The sequence below is a fragment of the Anomalospiza imberbis genome, chromosome 10 (genome assembly GCF_031753505.1).
Source record: "Anomalospiza imberbis isolate Cuckoo-Finch-1a 21T00152 chromosome 10, ASM3175350v1, whole genome shotgun sequence".
In the NCBI taxonomy this organism is placed as follows: Eukaryota; Metazoa; Chordata; class Aves; order Passeriformes; family Viduidae; genus Anomalospiza; species Anomalospiza imberbis.
The window spans coordinates 20,549,285-20,567,696 of NC_089690.1; the positions used below are offsets into that span (position 1 = coordinate 20,549,285).

General features: G+C 48.1%; 1 long non-coding RNA gene across 1 annotated transcript; it reads left to right on the forward strand.

Annotated features, from left to right (window-relative positions):
- Positions 1 to 1,548: 1,548 nt before the first annotated feature.
- Positions 1,549 to 18,064, forward strand: LOC137480149 (uncharacterized). Its single transcript, XR_011002721.1, has 4 exons — positions 1,549 to 1,842; positions 3,078 to 3,211; positions 17,410 to 17,685; positions 17,918 to 18,064. It is a non-coding gene; the product is annotated as an uncharacterized lncRNA (long non-coding RNA).
- The last annotated feature ends 348 nt before the right edge of the window (positions 18,065 to 18,412 follow it).

Here is an 18,412-nt window from a genome sequence, read left to right on the forward strand (position 1 = left end):
TGCCTACTGTGATTATCACTGGTGATACCCCAAGCTTATCAGCTTCCTGTTCAGCCAGCTGGGCACTGTGGGCACCTCAGTGGGAGTGAAATCCGAAGTGCACAAAAATAATAGGGAAGAGAGGGTTGGATACTCTCTCAACCCCTTTGAAGTTTGATGCACTTGGCTGTTTGTAGGGACGGGTATCAATGACAGAGGTTACAAAGTGTGTTCCCATCCCCTTCTCCCCCGTCTCTAAGGGAATTTTTATCTGGGTTTTTTTGGTACAAACTGTCTGCATATTTATTAATCTGTTGTGGAGGTGGGCTTTGCTAAAATCTCATTTTGATGTGGGGGAGGACATCTCATTTGTGGTTCTTCCGTTAGGGCTGCTGTGAGGCATCCGAGGAAAACTACAGATTGCTTTTCTGATTGTCCTGGTATACTCTGCTTCTTTGGGAAAATTGAATTAGGATGGATACCTGGATTGCACCTGAAGGTCTGGGTTTCTCACTGGCAAGTTATTTCTGTGGTTCCAGTTCAAGGACCATCCCAGCTAAAACAATCTTGGGAGTGGAGCTGGATTTTTACCCAGGAGTCTGGCAGCGCTCTCGTGTTTCTGCGTGTACTTTGTGACATATTGGGATGCTGTTAGCTCTGCTAAAGGGCCCTGCTGTTGAGAGGGCCAGGAGATGGCCCTGATTTAGGGTAAGTGCTCAGCTGACCTTGCCTGGGATCTTAGTAGGGCCAAGAGTGTGGTACCACGAAAATCTGCTTGGCAGATTTGGAATTGTAAAACCAAACCTGCCTCGGGGGACCCCTTCATCCTGCCAGCGAACCTCAGGGCTTCACCCGTTCCTTTGCAAGCCTCTCCTCGGAGCAGAGCTGTGCCTGTGTGGGCAGGACCACTTCTCCCTTGCAATAAAAGCAAATGCCCTGTTCTTGGCAATATTCCTCAGTGGCAATTCCAGCAAGTTCTGGTAATGCAGTATGGATGGTGGGGGCACTTCAAAGCAGGAGTGCAGCCTGCCTGGGCAGGTGGGGAGCAGGCAGGGCCAGGGAGCTCTCATTAATTCCATAGCTGGAGGAAGCTGCTGGGCTCAAAGGCCGAGCATAAATTGTCCATGATTTAGTCCTTCAGTGACAGCTTTCTCCTCAGAGTCTGGTGCTTCCACAGACAATTCCAAGCAGTAGGTGAAGGCAAAGAGCAGGAGGAGCTGGTGTCCTTTGGCTCTGCTCTGTGGCAGCTCTCCCATTACCCCATCGCTCAGCCCTCGCCTTGTCATTACTTGATTCCTCTTTATTGCAATAAAATGAAGCCGTGCTTCAGGCTCCTGAGTTCATCCTCCAGCACGCAGCACTAACCCGGGTGGCTCGAGGCCAGGTGCTTCCAGCAGGCTCAGCTGCTGGGAGCAGCTCTGGGAAAAACCTGCTGCTGGGATGGAGGGGTGGGTGGCTGCCTGGGGCAGAGAGGTCTCAGCAGCACGCTGGAAGAACTCACACGCTTGTGTGCCAACAGAATGAGGGATTTGTCCCCCTGTGCTGGGGACACAGCAGTGCAAGTGGCCCAGAATGAGGGATTTGTCCCCCTGTGCTGGGGACCCAGCCATGCTGGTGGCCGCAGTGGAATCCCTTGGGGAATGCCAAGGGTCAGCTGTTGTTGCTGCTCCTTATGGAAGAGCCCACAGTGCCCATCACTGCATTAAGGCTGGAGAGAGGCAGAAATGTCTGATATGAATTCCTGGTGGTGGTTTGTTTCCAGCCTTTCAGGTTGCCTCAAGGGAGAGCAGTGGATGAGTGGAGCCTGTGTCCTTGGCTGGCAGCTGATGGCCCAGGGAGCCCTGGGGCCTGTGCCAGATGAGTGTGATTGGTGCCCAGGAGGCAGAGAGTGACAATTTCCATGGTGAGTGGGTTGGAATGTCCTTCCCACTCCTGACATATGGCTCTTGGGCAGGCCCAGCTTGTGCTTTGCACTTGGGTGGATGGTCCCAATATCCAGCTCAGCATGGGAAGAGGCAAAATCCCTGTCTTTTCCTTGGGAACAGCAATAGGCCAGTGTGACCTGGGGAAAGGTTCCTGCAGGTCCAGCCCAGCCATGGGACAATGGTGTTTGCCTGGGCTGAAGTCCAGGGCTGGAGCAGGCGGTGAGAACTGTGGGGAGCCTGGCAGGACTCAGCCAGGTTTGGGCAGCCTTTCCAGGCCTTGGAGCTGGGAGGCTGGAAGCGTTTCTGTGTCCTCGGTGACATTCATCACCCTGTCCCAGGAGGATCTGTCTTTGTCCTGACCTTGAAGCTGTGAGCAAGACACCCACTGCATCCTGCTGAACCTCTTCTCATGCCTGGGAAGAAAACCCCTTCTCCTGCCTGGAATCATTGGGACAGAACTTCAGGTGGCTGAGGAAGGAGCTGTGCCCTTCAGCCATGGCCTCGAGGGTCAGGCTTTGCTGCTCTGCCCTTTGCAGGGATTAAAGCAGCGCTTCCCTGTGGTTTCCCAGCTCCCGAAAAAGCCAGGCCACAGCAGGGATGTGACAGATTGGCTGCTGACCTGGAAGGATATCAAATGGAAGGATTTAGCTTCTGGAGGGGGCTTGTCCAAGGAACTCATGGGTGCAGAACCAAAAAAGCTTTCCAAATACCAATGCTGTCTGTTCTGCTGCTCCTCAGAGGGAGGAACTGGAGTGAAAGAGCAACAGACAGCAAAATGCTCCCTAAACCACAACTATTTTCCAGAATTCCCATTCCCAGCCTTTTTGAGGAAGTGTTTGACCATCTTTGAAGATGTTTTCTAGTTCACTGGTGTCATCTGAACAGATTTTCTTGCTCTATGCTGAGATTTGGCCTATGACCAGAAGTTTGCTTACCCCTTTTATACTCCAGATCCTTGAATCCCTGACAACTGGCCAGCTCAGGGAAGTGGAAAACCCTTTTCTTTTAAACCTGTCCAGCAATATTGACAAATCAGAGTGCTCATGGGATCGGGAAAAAACAGTTTTACCAGTAGGAAACTAAAAGGTATAATGTCAAACCAAAAATGTGCAATTTGACAGAACTTAAAATAGTATTTTTATATAGTTATTATTTTTGTCTTTTCAGGGTGAGAGAGATTTCCTGCTCGTGAGCTGAAAGGCAAAGATTTTTTCCCAGCTCTGGTAGTGGCACCTTCTGCTGTCAGAATTGATGGTTCAGATTATCAAGATACTTCAGGCTTCAATACTTATGCTCCCTTAATTGAGGTATTACAGATACTATGGATTTTGTTTTAGTACATCCTTTGCTTTTTGTTGTTTTCCATGGTTCACTGGTTGCTTCTGTGGGTGAACTTAAGAGTTCTACCCAGAAGGTAAACAAAAATCCTTAAATAAATTAAAAAAAAAGGTGAGTCTAAATATAAATCTGTCAAAATCAGACTCTTCTTCCTCTGCAGCAGCATTGAAGGGAAACAATTGATTGCCAGGATCTGCATCCAGAGAGGGAAGTGAGGGAGCTGGGGGGAATATCCTCCTCGTGTCTGTCAGGGTGGGATCCAGCACCCTGATCCATCAAGGGCGTGGAGCCAGATCCATGGACTGTGGAGAAAAAACACATGGGGGAAGTCATGTCTCAGCTGGACTCTTGAACAAAAATCCAACAAGGTTCCATGGATTTCACCCTTGGGGGGAAAAGGAAAAAGGAATGCTCTTTTTTGCTGTTTGGCCCAAGCCTTTACTTGTCCTCCAAGTCAGCTTAGTGGAAGATGCTCTCAGAAGATCTGGTTTCTCTGCTCCTGGGAGATGTACATCTAAAGACATAGACAGCTTTTGGAATTCTTATCCTTGCTGAAAGTCATAGGAACCGGATTTCCAGCAAAAACTTGGCTCACTTTTGGTGGTCACTCAGTCCATAAAACACCATGCTTCCCTTCTCCAGCTCTTCCCTTGCAAGTCTTCCCTTGCTTCCTCTTCTCCGTAGGCACTCTGGAAATCATTCAAATTCATGGAATGTTGGGCTGTGGCTAAAGTATTTAAATCTTTTTTAGCAAGGAAGAAAAAAAAAATTCTTTTTGTTTCCTATGGAAAAGTTGAGACAAAAAATGGTTTTCATTAGAAATTCCCACGGGGAAGGAGCAGCAGACAGAATCCTGTTCTCTGACTAACTCTTGTTTCAAACACTGAGGCAGAGTGAATCTTTTATAAGCTGTTTTAAAGGAGGGAATGTAAACAGAATTGTCCATGAAAATGGAGAATGTCTTGCACATCCTAAAAAGTGTTGGGCTGTTGTTGAGCAGGAGCTGCTCCCGCTCCACCTCCTCTGATTAAACACCAACACACTGTGTTTAAGCAAAGCCTCCAGGCAGCTTTCCATATTCATAAGACAAGGGCTTTACCAGGAAAGGCAGCTTTTTGGGGGAATGTCAATATGAATATTACAGTCTCTCTGCTCTTTGTATTGTCCCCTAAATTGTCAGAGTGAAATTGTAGGAGATAATGTACAATTATGCTGTCACTAAAGTGTGTGGAGCTGTTTGCAGGAGCTTTGGAGAGAGATCCTTCTAGGAAAGGCAAGGCTGCAAGCTCCCACCTCTGCTGGGCTTCAAAGATGGGCTGAAAGCTGCATTTTATTCCCTGTGTGTGTGATACTGGCTGAGCCTCAGGAATGATGCCTTCTCCTTGTCCTCTTCAGCCATGTAAGCATGGCAGATGTTGGTAGTGGAGCTTCCAGAGAAGCAAGAAGAGGAGATGTTAATAACTTTCAGGAATGACTCAGGATGGCTCAGAGACATTTTGTGCCATCCTAAGGACATGGAAACACATCTCTTGCTCCTCTAGCTGATATGGATTGGTTTTGTGTGGGTGGAGAGCTTGGGGAAGCCATCTCGCTTGGTTCTTCCTTGCACAAGGGCCAGATTTGGGATGCAGTTTTGGGCAAATGAGGGTTTGGAAGCGAGGGTTTGACACTGCTGAAGTTTTAGAGAGGGAACCCTTCTCCCATCACCTGCTGTGTTTCTTGGTTTAAGTCACTGATAAATTCAGTGAAGGGCTCTGTGGTGACAAAGTGGAGGTGAGGCTGTGACATTTTGAAGCCCTGGGTCAGGCTCCTCTTGCCTCTTTTTTTTTTTTTTGTGAGTGATGTCCCCACTTAGGGGTAAATATTATTTTTCATTCTATTTATTATTAATCTCCCCCATGTAATATTTATTATTAATTTCCCCCATGTAATATTTAAACATGCTCAATATTTAAATCCCATGCTCTGGAATGGCCAGAGCTGGGGGAGCTGCTGAGCCTGGAGCAGCACTGACAAGGTGGGAGAACATGGTGGTTTAACTGCCCCACTGGTGCTGGGATGGGGCAACCTCCCCCTTGCCAGTGGGAACTGCAAGAGTCTGTCCCCTGAGCTGTTCCAGCTGGAGCAGGGGTGGTCCTGGGGTGGCATTTGTTTAGGTTCCCTATGGAGTTGCAGTAGGTGTCGCTTGCAGGGATTGCTGACCCACAAGGTCTCTTTCACCTCTGTACTCCCCTGCTCTGAGAAGGTAAATTCCACTTATGATTGACAGGCCCATTTGTATAACAGCACAGAGCCAGGCTAGTGCCTGCTGGGGTTGGGATCACGCATTGTGTTTGGGATGAAGCCCCTTCTCAGCTGTGCCAGAGGGTTGGGAAGACCTTGCAGAGAGGGGCTCCTCTGCCCCACGCCAGGCATGGTCAAGCTGCCTGGGGCTCACTTGAACCTTGTTCTCTCCTTTTCTCAGGGCTGGGAGATGATTTGCTCACTTGTGAGGGGCTGGGGGGAAGGCTGGGCTGCAAACCCTGGCTCCTGGTGAGCCAAGAAGAAGGAGCATGGAAGAATGGTGGATAAGAAAAGCCTCCTGTTGCCAAGCAGAGCAGTTTTATTGCAAGTCTTAATGGTATTTACTGCGCTTTCCAAGAGCCCCAGAGCCAGATTTCGTGTAGTTCAGCTGTCACTAGAAGGCAAATGTGCAGTTCTGGCCCTCCTGGCCCTGTTGACATCCTGGAAAATGAGATTCCTGAGTGGCAAAGAGCCAACAGGCAAATACCCCTCCCCAAAGTGTGCGGTCTTCAGACCCCAGAACAAAACCTGGCACTTGGGAAGCTGTGCTTGGGTTCATTGGTACTGATCATCTGTCCAAATTCTTCCTCGCTTGTTCAGGCTGTCTCTGAGACCCACAAGGCTTGGCCTGAAAATCTCTTATTCAATGGCACTGATCTCGTGGTAGTGAGCTGTTTAATTTAATTGTTCTCTCTTTGTTTCCCTGGGAGTTTTCACTCCTATCCTGACACGAAAGCCTGTCCTGGCTGGTCAGTGTCCCCAGGTGGGGTCTCCTGGCTGGCAGGCCTGGATATGGCTGGGGAACATCTCCTGGAAGGGCATGAGGAGAGGAGCATCCCCCATCAGCCCAGTGGGCAGCGTTTCACAGAGCAGTCTGTGTAAGTCTGTGGCTTTTTCCCAGGGGATGTGGGACAAGGGGATGTCCAGGGCGCAGGCACGGGGAGCCTGACATTGCTGCTGGGCATCAGGAGAAGCCTTTGCCTGAGAAAAAAGTGTCTGCTCCTGTCTTCTGCTTTTTTTTTTTTTTTTTTTTTTTTTTTTTCCTCCCTCACTCCCATTCCCATTAAGCTAATTAAATGAGAGGTTATGACTGCGTCTGGGGAAGGAGAAGTGTCGGACCGCCATCCCTGGGTGGGGTCGTTGTACCTTCCTTCCTCCCCCAAATGCCACCTCTGAGCAGGCATCCGGCCTCGCTGTTCTTTCTGTTTAATTTACGAATAAATAATTGCAGCGGCGGAGAATAAATCAAGCGGCTCTGGCTGCGCTGCCGCTTGGAGAGGCCTCGCTGCCGTCCCTCTCTGCCGCCGGAGCGATGCCTGGCAGAGCGTGCAGCATCCCTCCCTCTTCCCCTTCCCTCCCGCTCCTATTGTCCGCCCCAGCGCCAGCCTGCAGACCTGCCCCCTCCTCTAACTCCCTGCTGGGGGATGCTGTCCCGGGCCACACAAGTGAAAGCATTCCCCAGGCTGAACAAGGTTTCCCGAGGGAGGGCGGGCAGTGGGAACGGCGCAGGGGGGGCGTTTATTATTCTTTACAGACTCGGGCGACTGCACTCTTTGGGGGAAGATTTCTCTGGGATGGTTTTGTGGTTTTCCTTTCAGTGCTGTGGTATTGAAAGATGTTGGGAGCACAGGGTTGGGGGTGTGCGTGTGTAGTGATGCTCTGTTGGGCTTTGAAGCAATCAGGTGTGGATTTATGGTCTTTTTCCCTCAGGGCCAATGGGTATTGGTAAGGAAAGATTTCCTGGTTCATATCAGTTAAAATCAGTGGCCAGGGGTGTTGTCCTGGGCACGTTGTGGTGTGGAGATGCTTTTTCCAATGCAGACAAAACTTCTGACAGCTTTGGTCTTCACAACAAGGAACAAAACTCTTTTCTGACCCAGCTGCAGAGGTGAGAGGGTGGATCTCAGGATATCAGGAAGAGCCTGGGATACTGGAGTCTCCCTCAGGGATTTGTTGTATCTCAGCCTGCTGTTGATCTCTATTTTATCCCAAGCAGAGCTTGTCAGTGCCCAGCGTCCCTCACACAGTGCCTTAGAAAGTATGGAATAAGCTGCTAGCAGGGCCAGCCCAGGTGTTAATCTTTTGCCAGCTGGATTTTCCCAGGGATGTGACCATTCAGTGCAGGTGCCACTTCTGTATGCATGAAACTTGTCAGACACATCTGACATCAGTCTCAGAGCAGCTGGGAGGGGTGTAAACCTGTCCCTCCCACACCTTTCCACAGGCAGTTCCCCATCCCAGCTGCTATCCCAGCTTCAGGTCTGTCCTGCACCATCCCATGCTGTGCTGCCATGGGCTGCTCATGCTTTAAATGCTTCTTCTGTAGCTGTTGGATGGGAGCCAGAGCAGGAGAGAGGGGTGGTCACTCCCTATGGAATGGAGGCAAATGGGAATTTGTGTGTCTGCATCTTCCCAGGGCATTCCTGCTAATGCTGGGGTCATATGTGGTGTTACTGTAGCACCAAATGCACGGGAGAAATGATTGGGAGATTTGTCCAAGAGAGCTGAAGAGGGACTTTTGGCAAGGATATGAAGTGACAGGTCAAGGGGAGATGGCTTAATTCTGAAAAGGGCAGGTTTGGATGGGATATTGGCGAGGAATTCTTCCCTGTGTGGGTTGGGAGGCCCTGGCACAGGTTGCCCAGAGAAGCTGTGGCTGCCCCTGGATCCCTGGGAGTGTCCAAGGGCAGGTTGGATGGGGTATGGAGCAACCTGGGATAGTTGAAGGTTCTTAAGGTCCCTTCCAACCCAAACCATTCTTAAGTTCTATGATTTTGGGAGTTGAAAAGGGATTGTGATTGTGTAAGGCCATGTGGCACTCAGCCAGATGTGTGCTGCTGGCTGCCCTTCCTGGAGACCAGCCAGGCCCCCATGGAGCATCCTTCAGTGGACTGGTGACTGCTCCAAGTGCTGCAGAATGAATGGAACAGAGCCAGGAGAAGAGCCCTGGGACAGGGGAAAGGGCACACGGAGACTTTTGCACTGAAACTGATCCACCCCAGCTGAGGGATACTCAGATATTGGAGGAGAGGTCACAACAGAAAAAAAAAAAAAAGGTATTGCTCTGGGAACATCTCTGCTCATGAGTACTCAAGGGCCAATCCCAGCAAGGAGCTGGTCTCTCCAAAACCTGGGCATGCTCCTACAGCTGGGCCCCAGCCACCTGCCAGGCTGGAATGGCAGGTTGGGGGTTGTATGATCTGACAGGGGGTTTGTGGCTCAAACCCACCTGGGACCTCAACAGAGCAGCTCGTTGCACCTCTCCCAGGAGAAGGAGAGAAATACTTGTCTCTAATCTCTATTCCTACTCTAGGGCTTTGCATCTAATTTTGCAGTTCTGTATAAGATTTGATATTGCTGGATGGTGTTCTCTGGGAGTTGCATCTAAATCTAGAAACACTCTGTAAAAACACTCTGCGTACATTTCTTTATTTTAATTTTTTTTTTTTAACCCTGAGCCAATCAGTTTTGGGTGAAGTTCTGGGCCACATTAGACTTGAGCTTCAGGAAACAGAAGAAATGCATGATGTCATCAATTGTGTGCCATCACATGCTCTTGAAATGCCATCAGACTTGCTAAATATTCAGTGTATATTTTCTGTCTCAACAGACTGTGTTGGCTGAAACTGCTTATGCAAATGAAAAGCTGTACCTCTTCAATAGATTGTTAGGAGCTGATCCTGAATAATTGGGGTTGAACGGAGCAGTAGGTGGGAGAAGTCAGCAGAGGCAATAATTAATCAAGTGGCTTCTTGTCTGGGCTGGCTGTGGATCCCAGAAAACCCATGAAGACAGGACAGGCTCCGTGGAGCCTGATGTTCCTTCCCAACCATTGCAAATGCCTTGCAGGAGCTCGAGTTATGCAAAAACACTTTTTTAGGTTCTGCCCAGCAACTCCCAAGGGAAGCCTGTTAGAAAGTCTCAGCATGTGTTTCTAAACTCCAGCTTATATTAATTCCCAGCTGCTTTGTTCATTGACTGGAATGGCTCTTTCCCCCCTTATTTTCCTCCCTCCCTTTTTCCTTCTCCAGCCCTCCATGCATTTCCAGACCCCAGCCATGTCCCTTCTTGGCTTTTGTTTTACTGGACTAAGTGAGCTGAGCTCTTTTCATCTCCTCTCAAAAGGCATAGCTGTTTCTTGTATCACCCTGTATTTTTGCAGGTCTTTTTAATCTGGAGTGGACCCAGTCTCCCAAGTCAGAGCTCTGAAAGATGACAGTGCCCTTTCCATGGAGATGCTGGATGCTGGGATGGGGGGTGTGAGAGCAAGGAGCCCACATTCCACCCACAAGCCCCAGAGGAAAGCACAGCACTGCCAGAAACAAGAAGCAGGGAACTCATTTCACACTTAGACAAGTCCCTGATAAAGGAAGAATTTTTTCCTGTTGTAAAATAGGATATATGCAAAAAAAAAAAAAAAGTAGAATTGATTCATCTGGGTGACTGTTAAGAGTTAATCGATAAAATAACAGTTTCCACCTTTTTATGAGAAATTAGCTGATTAGAAACTTGATTAATGGGATGATTTTTCATGAGTGTAATTAAAGCACTGCATGACTTCTCGTGTAATTGATATTTAATGCCTACATGGAAAGCTGCTTTTCTATAAGGAACAGTGTTGGGTTGTAATTTTTTTTTCAATTAAGCACCTGTGGGCAGAGTAGAGGCCAAGGGGCTCATCAACAATGGGAGAAGAGGATGGGAAGCAACTGGACAGGACATTCCCAGAGAAATAGGAAAATTTAAATGTTTCAGAGCCATGCATGGGATAAGACGGGTTGGAGTCTATAAGCAGAGAGAAGGTGGGTTTTCTTCAGAAAGCAGAGGTCTGATGAGTCTGATCTTCAAAGAACCAACAGAAAATCCAGAAACGGCACCCCAACTTCTCTTGGAGGATGACAGGAGAGCAGGGAGTCTCCTCCAGTGTCCCTCTGACACTTAGTGAGAAGTTGAAGGAAACTTGGTAAAAGTATGGTGGTGGTGCTTCTCCTGTTGCTCTGTTCCAGGTGTGGCACTGAGGAGGCCTCCTCAGCTGGGGTGGCTCCTTTGTGCCTGCTTGTCTGGGAGGAACTTCCCTCATGGGCTTGGTCTGTAAAATCTTGGACCATTTCCCAACAGAGACAGCAAAGCCTCAGCAAAGCAGGATGGTTTTTCTGGAAGATCTGCTCCAGCCCAATGGGAAAGAGTATCTATCTTGTGTTCCCAGTGCATCAGAATCCATAATTTCTGTGGTCTTCCCTGGCCTTGAAGTCCCTTAACTCTCCAGCTAAAATGAATGTGTTGGATTTCACAGAATGTCACAGTGAGTCATGTGGTCCTGGAATATCTTGTGAGGGAGACTCCCCATTCTCTCTGGACAATTTGTTCAGTGCTCTGTCACTGCACAGGAAAAGTTCCTCCTCCTCTTCATCTGGAACTTCCAGGGCATCAGTTTGTGCTCACTGCTTGTGTCCCAGTCCCTTTGCCTTGTGGCTTCTCTGGCAGTGCTTGTGGCCTGTGCTCATGTGAAAAAGACCTGGTCCAAAATCTGGGATAGGCTCAGTGCCAATTTTAGCAGTTTTTTTGGCAACAGTGAAGGATGTGAAGAGGTATGATGGAGGCACAGAGCATTGCCAAGTGTCCACACACAGAGTTTTAGGCTGTAGCTCATACTGAGTTATTTGATTTTAGATTACTGGGACATTCCAGTACCTGAAGGAGCTGACAAGAAAAATGGGGAGAGACTGTTTACAAGTCTGGAGTACCAGGACATGGGGAATGGCTTCCCACTGCCAGAGAGTAGGTTTAGACTGGGTGTTGGGAAGGAGTTGTTTCCTGTGAGGGTGGAGAGGCCCTGGCACAGGTTGCCCAGAGAAGCTGTGGATGTCCCATCCCTGGACGTGTTCCAGGCCAGGTTGGACAGGGCTTGGAGCAACCTGGGATAATGGAAGGTGTCCCTGCCCATGGCATGGGGTGGGGCTGGATAAGTGTTAAGGTCCAATCCAGGCTGTTCCACGATTCTCTGACATCCTGTATGCATCTTTCCATTAAAGAGAAGATGTTTGGTCCTGCCCACCATGTCCTGTGTTCCTTTTAATTAGCAGCATTAATCCAGATTTCCTTCCCTGACAGAGGTTTCCAGCCCTCACTGCAGGGAACCTGTGAGGGATCACACCAGTGGATGAGCCTGAGGCTCACTCCTCTGTAAAAGCAACTCCAAATCTCCTCCCATCCCAGACTGTGTCTGTGTGTTGGGCAGCACGGGTGGCAGCTGTGCTGTGAGATCAGGAACCTGCCACTGATGCATTATGAACATTTTGTTTTGTTTTCCTTTTCCTCAGAGCGAGAGTAGTTGGAAGGTGGAAAGACGGTGCTAAATTGTGTTTCTTGCACGTCTGTTGAATTACAACATGTCTGAGTGACCTCCCCGAAGAGTCAGACAAGCCTTGGCACAACATCATAACTCTCAGGCACTCAGAAACACACACAAACACTCTGGTTCATCGGCAGGAATTCCAGACCTCACATGCTGGGTGATGGATGCTGCTGGGGGGCCCAGCAGCTGCCCACATCCACAGGAGACCTCTCCTCTTTTGTCCGGGAGCAAAATGTTAATGAATTCCTCTGGAATGGCAGAGGAATCAGTGGTGGGTTTTAATGCTGATAGCCCTGATTGCTTCTGAGAGAGATGCTCTGGAAATCCTTGATGGTCCAGGCCAATCTGCAGCCTCTTTTTGCCTTGCAGTCAGCCAAGCAGCAAGAAAGCTTCAGCACAGAAAGTTTGCTTGTCATTTTTATTCTAAAACAATGGAATGTGTGGGATATGCCAAATCTGCTCTGTTAGGATTCCATTAAATCCTCTTTTTTTCTCTTTTTTATTTTAAGCTGAGCGTGCATACAAATCTTTATTTTGCTTAACTGTAAACCAGAAATGTTTTTACTCTGGCTTCAGTTGACATTCTTTAAAAAATAAATTCCACCAAACAAACATTTTTATCCTGAAGCATGATCTCTGAGAGCTGACTTCTTGTTTTGGTAGAAAATCTTTCCTTGTCTCACTGCAAGCTTGGAAATGGCAGAATTTCTGAGGGTTGTGGTGTATGATTCAAATCCCCAAAATGTCTGTTTCTGGGAAGGGGTGGAGCCTTCTGGTATTCCTGCCACTCTTTCCATGGGCAAACTGGGGAGGGAAGCTTTAGATTGTAGTTGTGTTGTGCTGTTAACCCTGGTGTGAACACAGTGAAAGGCCCCAGGGAGAAACAGTCCCTTTGGACTGAAACTGGCTCTCATCTAAGAGTATGAATTAAAATTGTGGTAAATTTAGTCTGGGCATAACTGCAATTATTTGGTTCCATTCACTATCCCTCTGGCTGGCATTGCTGCAAGAGCTCACTGGCAGAGAGACCACTTCCACATCCCAGAGTTTGCTCCTTAATCTGATTTGGATAGCTGGCAGATGGACAGGCTGTCACTGCCTCTCTCTGTGTGGCTGACATTGGAAGAGTCTCAGTGCTCCCTACTCCAGAGTTTGTGCTCAGACCAGAGCAGGTTTTGAAATGGGTCGGAATCCCACAGTTTGTTTGCCAGAGCTTGCCTTGGGATGGCTGTTTTGCAAGGGATAACCTTGGCTGAAATGGCCACCAGTGTAACCCCAGCTGTGTGGAAATGTCACCTGTGAAGGAGCCTGTGGAAGTGTGTGTGCAGCTGCCAGGATTTGGGTACAGATCTGTCTGAGCTGTGCTGCGGTGGGAGAAACCCTCGCTGTGGAAAGTGTTTCTGGTATGAGCCCTTGCCAGTTATCCATCAATTGCTGATGAGAAACAGCTTCAGTGATCTCCCTAAAATAATTCCTGAGGGCTTGTGTCTCCCACAGAAACTGGGGATGGTGCAGGCAGACTGTGCCTCACCAGATGTGGGATGAGGAGGCTGAGTTGGCTGTCTCAGCTGCTGCTCCTCTTATTTATTGATGTGGTGTCCTTGGGAATGTGGGTCTTCTTGGGAATGTGGCTCTCCTTGCTGCTGGAGGACAGGGACTCATTAAAGTCATTTGAAGGAGATCAGGAGAAACTGGAGAGCTCATGGAGCTGGGTGCAGAATTGATCTCCAAGATGTGGTTTGCAATCCTTGCAGTGAGCTCCTGTGCCTGTTGCTTACCTTGATCAAAGTCTTCCAGGGCTTTTCCCCTCATTTTTGGGTTCAGTCCATGGACTGGAATGTTCTGATCCAAAGTCCAGATGTTGGAGAGCAAATGTGTCATACTGAGATGGCCCAGAGGGCTCATCCAGGAGCTTGAATTACTACTCTGTGATTAATTGCCATGAGCCCCTCTGTGCATCTCTTCCTATTTCCATGGCAAGGTTATTCCATAGGAGGTGGTTTGGCTCTGTTGGCTTGCACGTGGTCGTGGCTGAGCTGTGGGTGCCTTTGATCCACTAAAACCTCTGTGTGTTTGCTCTGCTGCCATTTTTTGAGGGCCAGCTCAGAGCAATTTGGGCACATCTGGAGTTTTCCTTGGGGGAATGTGGCAGGGACAGGACGGGCTGCCCAACCCCACACTTCCAGCACAGCCACGCTCGCTCGTGCTTTGGCAACAAGCAGGGAATTTCTCACTGATCACAATGCAACAAGAGGGTAGAATAAATTAATTATAAACACATTTTTAAAAGTCCAACTACTTTTCATTTCCCAAAGTGCCCATTTTCTTAACCATTCATCCAAATTATCGTCTCCTTGGATTTCTTCTGTTCCTTGATGGCGTTGTTCTGTGGATTCCACGTCACTCAGCAAATGTCTCCCCTCTCCTTCCAGCCAACTTGCACAATACATTACAATTACACAATTATGCTGTTGTAATCAAATAATTAAGTTGCACATTAAACACGCATTAGAGCTCACAAAGGAAGGAGCTTCAGACATGGGCATGAAATAGGAGGGAGTGAGCCAGGCAGAATTGGTGCTAATTGCATCTTGCTTTCAGTGACTCAGGGACTCCAGGTTTTTGGTCTCAGGTGGCAAAATGGCAGTGGACTGAGGCTTCTGAGGTTTAAATAAGCAGGAAGGTTTAGTGAGTGACTTCCCTGTGGAGAGAAGCAAGATTCAGTGACCAAACACACCCAGAAAGAAAAAGGGAGTCATTTGGAACCCTGCTGGATTCCAGTCTATCGAAATCCACTTTAATTGAAGCTCAGGATCAGCTCTCTCAGGAAAAGGAGGACACCCATCCCTCACCAGGGTGGGACTCAGCTGGTCTGGCAGGAGAAGGCTGTGAAGTCTTTGGGATGTTTTTATTTTAGCTGTGGTAGGAGAGGGGCGAATGAGTTGGTGCATAAGTCATAGATGATATAGGGATTCTTCATTCAGGGTAGCTCCAAGAGGCAAAAGCTGTGCTGCCACTGCTCCTAAATCAAACCCTTCAGAATGAGGTCTAGAACAAAAGAGAGCCCTGGGCTAGTCATGCTATGACTAAACACCAGAAATCTGCTTTTCCACACAGATTTGGGTGAATTTTTCAAAGGATTCTTTTTGAGTATTGCACAAAACCCCGCTTTTGATGTCTGCCATAGCTGGGAAGTGGCAGAAGGAGCTGAGGTGACATGGTTACTTTCCCACCAGGTTTCAGAAGTGGGCAGAGCAACCTGTAGGCTTCAGCTGCATTTCTGTAGCAGTGACTGCAGCCTAGGGAAACAAGAGATCAAATATGAGCAGAAATTGCAGGCATGGAGGAAGGACTCTGGAGAATGAGAGCAAATGTGTGCCCAGTTTGATATGCCAAGTTAAAGGCGTCTGTGTGGTCAGTCTTTGCAAGTGGGATCACAATCCCTTCCTAAAAACTTTGGTTATTAAGCTTCTAAGAATTTCATTTTTAATGGGAACTTTGTTCCTGAAATTAAAAGCCAATGTTTGTGCTCAGTAATTGCACAGAGGGGAGAAGGAACATTCTTTGCTGCGCCAGAAGGGGAGGAGTGTTTATAAATCAGGAACCAGCAAGTTGCAGCAGCCTGGAAGACTTCTTCCTTCCAATGACCTAAAGGATGATGTGTCTTTGGCCTCTCAGGAAACCCAGGTGGCTGAGGGCAGCAGGAGCCAGTGAAGAAGTGAGATCAGCTGAGGTCCATCAGGCCACTTGTCACTCTATGGTACCGCTCCCATCACGCTGCACCGGCCGTTCAGGGAACGTGGGGTATGTGCAGAGCTTTCCTGGCATTCCCACCGTGCCACTGGTGTGTCCTGTTGCCTGTTCTAGAGTCCTGCTGGAGCTGTGGTCCCTCTCTTTGTTCAGAGCTGCCGTTGTGCCCCTACACAAACTGTGCCTATCTCAGGTAATCCCGAGGAAAAATGTCACAGCAGTATCTCCACTCTGGGGGCTGGGAAGCGGGGAGGAAGATGTGGTGCAGAAACACAGAAACTCCAGCCACTCTTCGGCACCATAGTTTTCCCAAAAAAAGGAGAATAAAACCCAGTTCTGCAGAATCTTTGCAAATCCCTGCTTTTAACACACATATTCATGTTTAAATTTGAAAAAGAAAAAGTGCTGAGCTTTAGAAAAAAAGCTCTTTGATTTATTAAATCTGATTGACTGGGTTCCTGGAGCTTGTATAGACATCACACAATGCAAATGGTGCTGATTAGATAAGATGGTGTTTAAAAAGAAAAAAGCTCGGCCATAGAAAGAAGATGCAATTAGATTAGCAGATCCAAGGCTGTAAGTGCAGATTGAATGGGCTATAAACAATTTAAGGCTTGGGAGAAGGCCAGTGTTGCTGAGTGTTCATTTATAGTCCAGTATGCTGGCTCTCTAATCCAAGAGGAGAAAGCAAGGAAGAAGTGGAAAAAATTCTGGGAAGGGTGATTTTTCACACTGAGACCTCATCAGGTCATCTTAAAAGTTTTCTGAGTATCTCTGCATCCACCTAATATTGTATATATACTTCAAAAAAAAAAAAAATAGATATATCTGTATATAGCCACTGAAACCCCAGAGCTGTGTGTTTATTCAGCCCTTCTACCCCTCCTGGCTGTTTGTGTGTGCATCTGTCTTGTCTAAATCTTGTTCTTGTGTCCACATCCAGGGGAATTGCAGGAGATCCCCAAGTGAACCACCAAGGCACCTCTTGCTCTTACACCTTGAATGTGGCTTTAAAAATAATCACTCCTCATTGGGGTTTTCTTTTGCATGCAGTCAATGGAGTCTCCTTAAGAATTTCTGAGAGTTTTTCTGGATGCATGAATTCATTGCTTGGGTCCTTTGAGCTTTGCTGGCTGGAGAGGGATGCTGGAGGCTCATGTGAGTATTCCTGTTTTCCTACAGCAGTGCTTCTGGGAGTCCAATATTTATGTAGCTGTTATTAAAGGAAAAAGGGATTCTGAGGAGACAGAAAGAAGAAAAGCCTGGGAGCTCAAGTTGGATGTACCCTGAGGTTATGAAATCAGACCAAGTGGCCATCCCCAGGCCTTTTGGATAGTGAGTGATGGGACTGAATTCCCACGGGTTGACTGTGGAGATGCCCATGGGGGCAGATCTTCATGTCCCTGCTGTCTGAAATACTCATGAACTTCCTTTCAGGGAGAAAAATCCCCAGCAAACAGTAAATAATTGTCTGATACATGGAACCAGGGACACGCACTTTCTTCTGGGGATGGTTTTGGCTTTTCTTTAACAGCACCTACAAATATGAAATACCAGAACCCTTTGCAGAGGGAAATTTCTGGTTGCCTGAAGGGTTTTGATCCTCTCTGTAAATCTGCGTGGAGAGGCGTTTTTCTCACTGTTCTTTATTTCCTACCCTGATTTCTAACCTGTCTTCTCATTTGTTTTATGTCCCTGTCCTTCACTGCAGGATGGCATCACCTCCTAATATAGCGGGGTCTGCCAATTCTGTTATTTGCTCTTTACTTCTTTTTCCAGCTTGTTAATGAAGAGGTGACAACAGATACGTCTGGGAGTGATCTCTGCTGAGCCCACCAGGCACATCTCCCCTTCCTGACATGCTGCTGTTTGTCACTTTGCCTGGTTTATGGTTCCTTTCTCTCTTCCTGAAGCACACGCCTTTTCTCATGTCCAAGTCAATTTGAACAAAGCATCAGAGTGATCTTTCCTGGGATGCTGGCTCAAATGTGTTTCTAAAGCTGAAATACAGTTTTCTGCTTCAGTTGGATGGAAGAATGGAGCATGTTGGATTAGGTAGGGGCTGAAAAATCAGTGTTCTGATTATTTCAGGCCACGTTTGTTGTTGAGGATGGCTCAGCCTTGGGAACCCTTGCTGGCATGTGTCCCCTGCTCTCTGCTCTCAATAGGGGCACTGGCTGCAGCTCTTGGCCAAAAGCAGCTGGTGAGGTTTGACAGGGACACCAGCCTTGCTACTTAGTGTCCCCCTTGCAGCGAGTGGCAGGCAAGGAACCTCTGTGTCCTACAGACACAAGCTACAGCAGGGGCGAACTGAAGGTCTGGGAGCAAACAAAGCTAAGAGGAAATGTTCTATCACAGTTCATCCATCCATCATATCCCAGCTGAGAGCTTCACTCCTTGACAGACTGGTCTGTGACCCCCCCCCCTTGCCTTGAGAGGCCCCTTTGGGATGTGGTTGCCACCAGCAAAGTGAGAACATGGCAATAAATTTCATATGGCAGGTCTCAAATGGAAGTGTGGCTTGGCTTTCCACCCCTCCCTTGGCTGGGACAAAGCTTGGGCACCGGGAGAAAGCCTTTGTCTGTCCCTCCTTGGAGCCAGCAGGATGTCCCAGAGTGGCTGTGCTCTGGAACAGACTCTGCTTGCACTCAGGCAGAACGGGGATTTACCTTACGGCATGCGATGATTTTCCCTCCCCCCTAATTGGTTCCGTTAATTTATTGTGGACAGGATCTTGTTCTGCCAAGTGCTAATTGCAAAGGTTATTGTTTCTGCCCTTTTC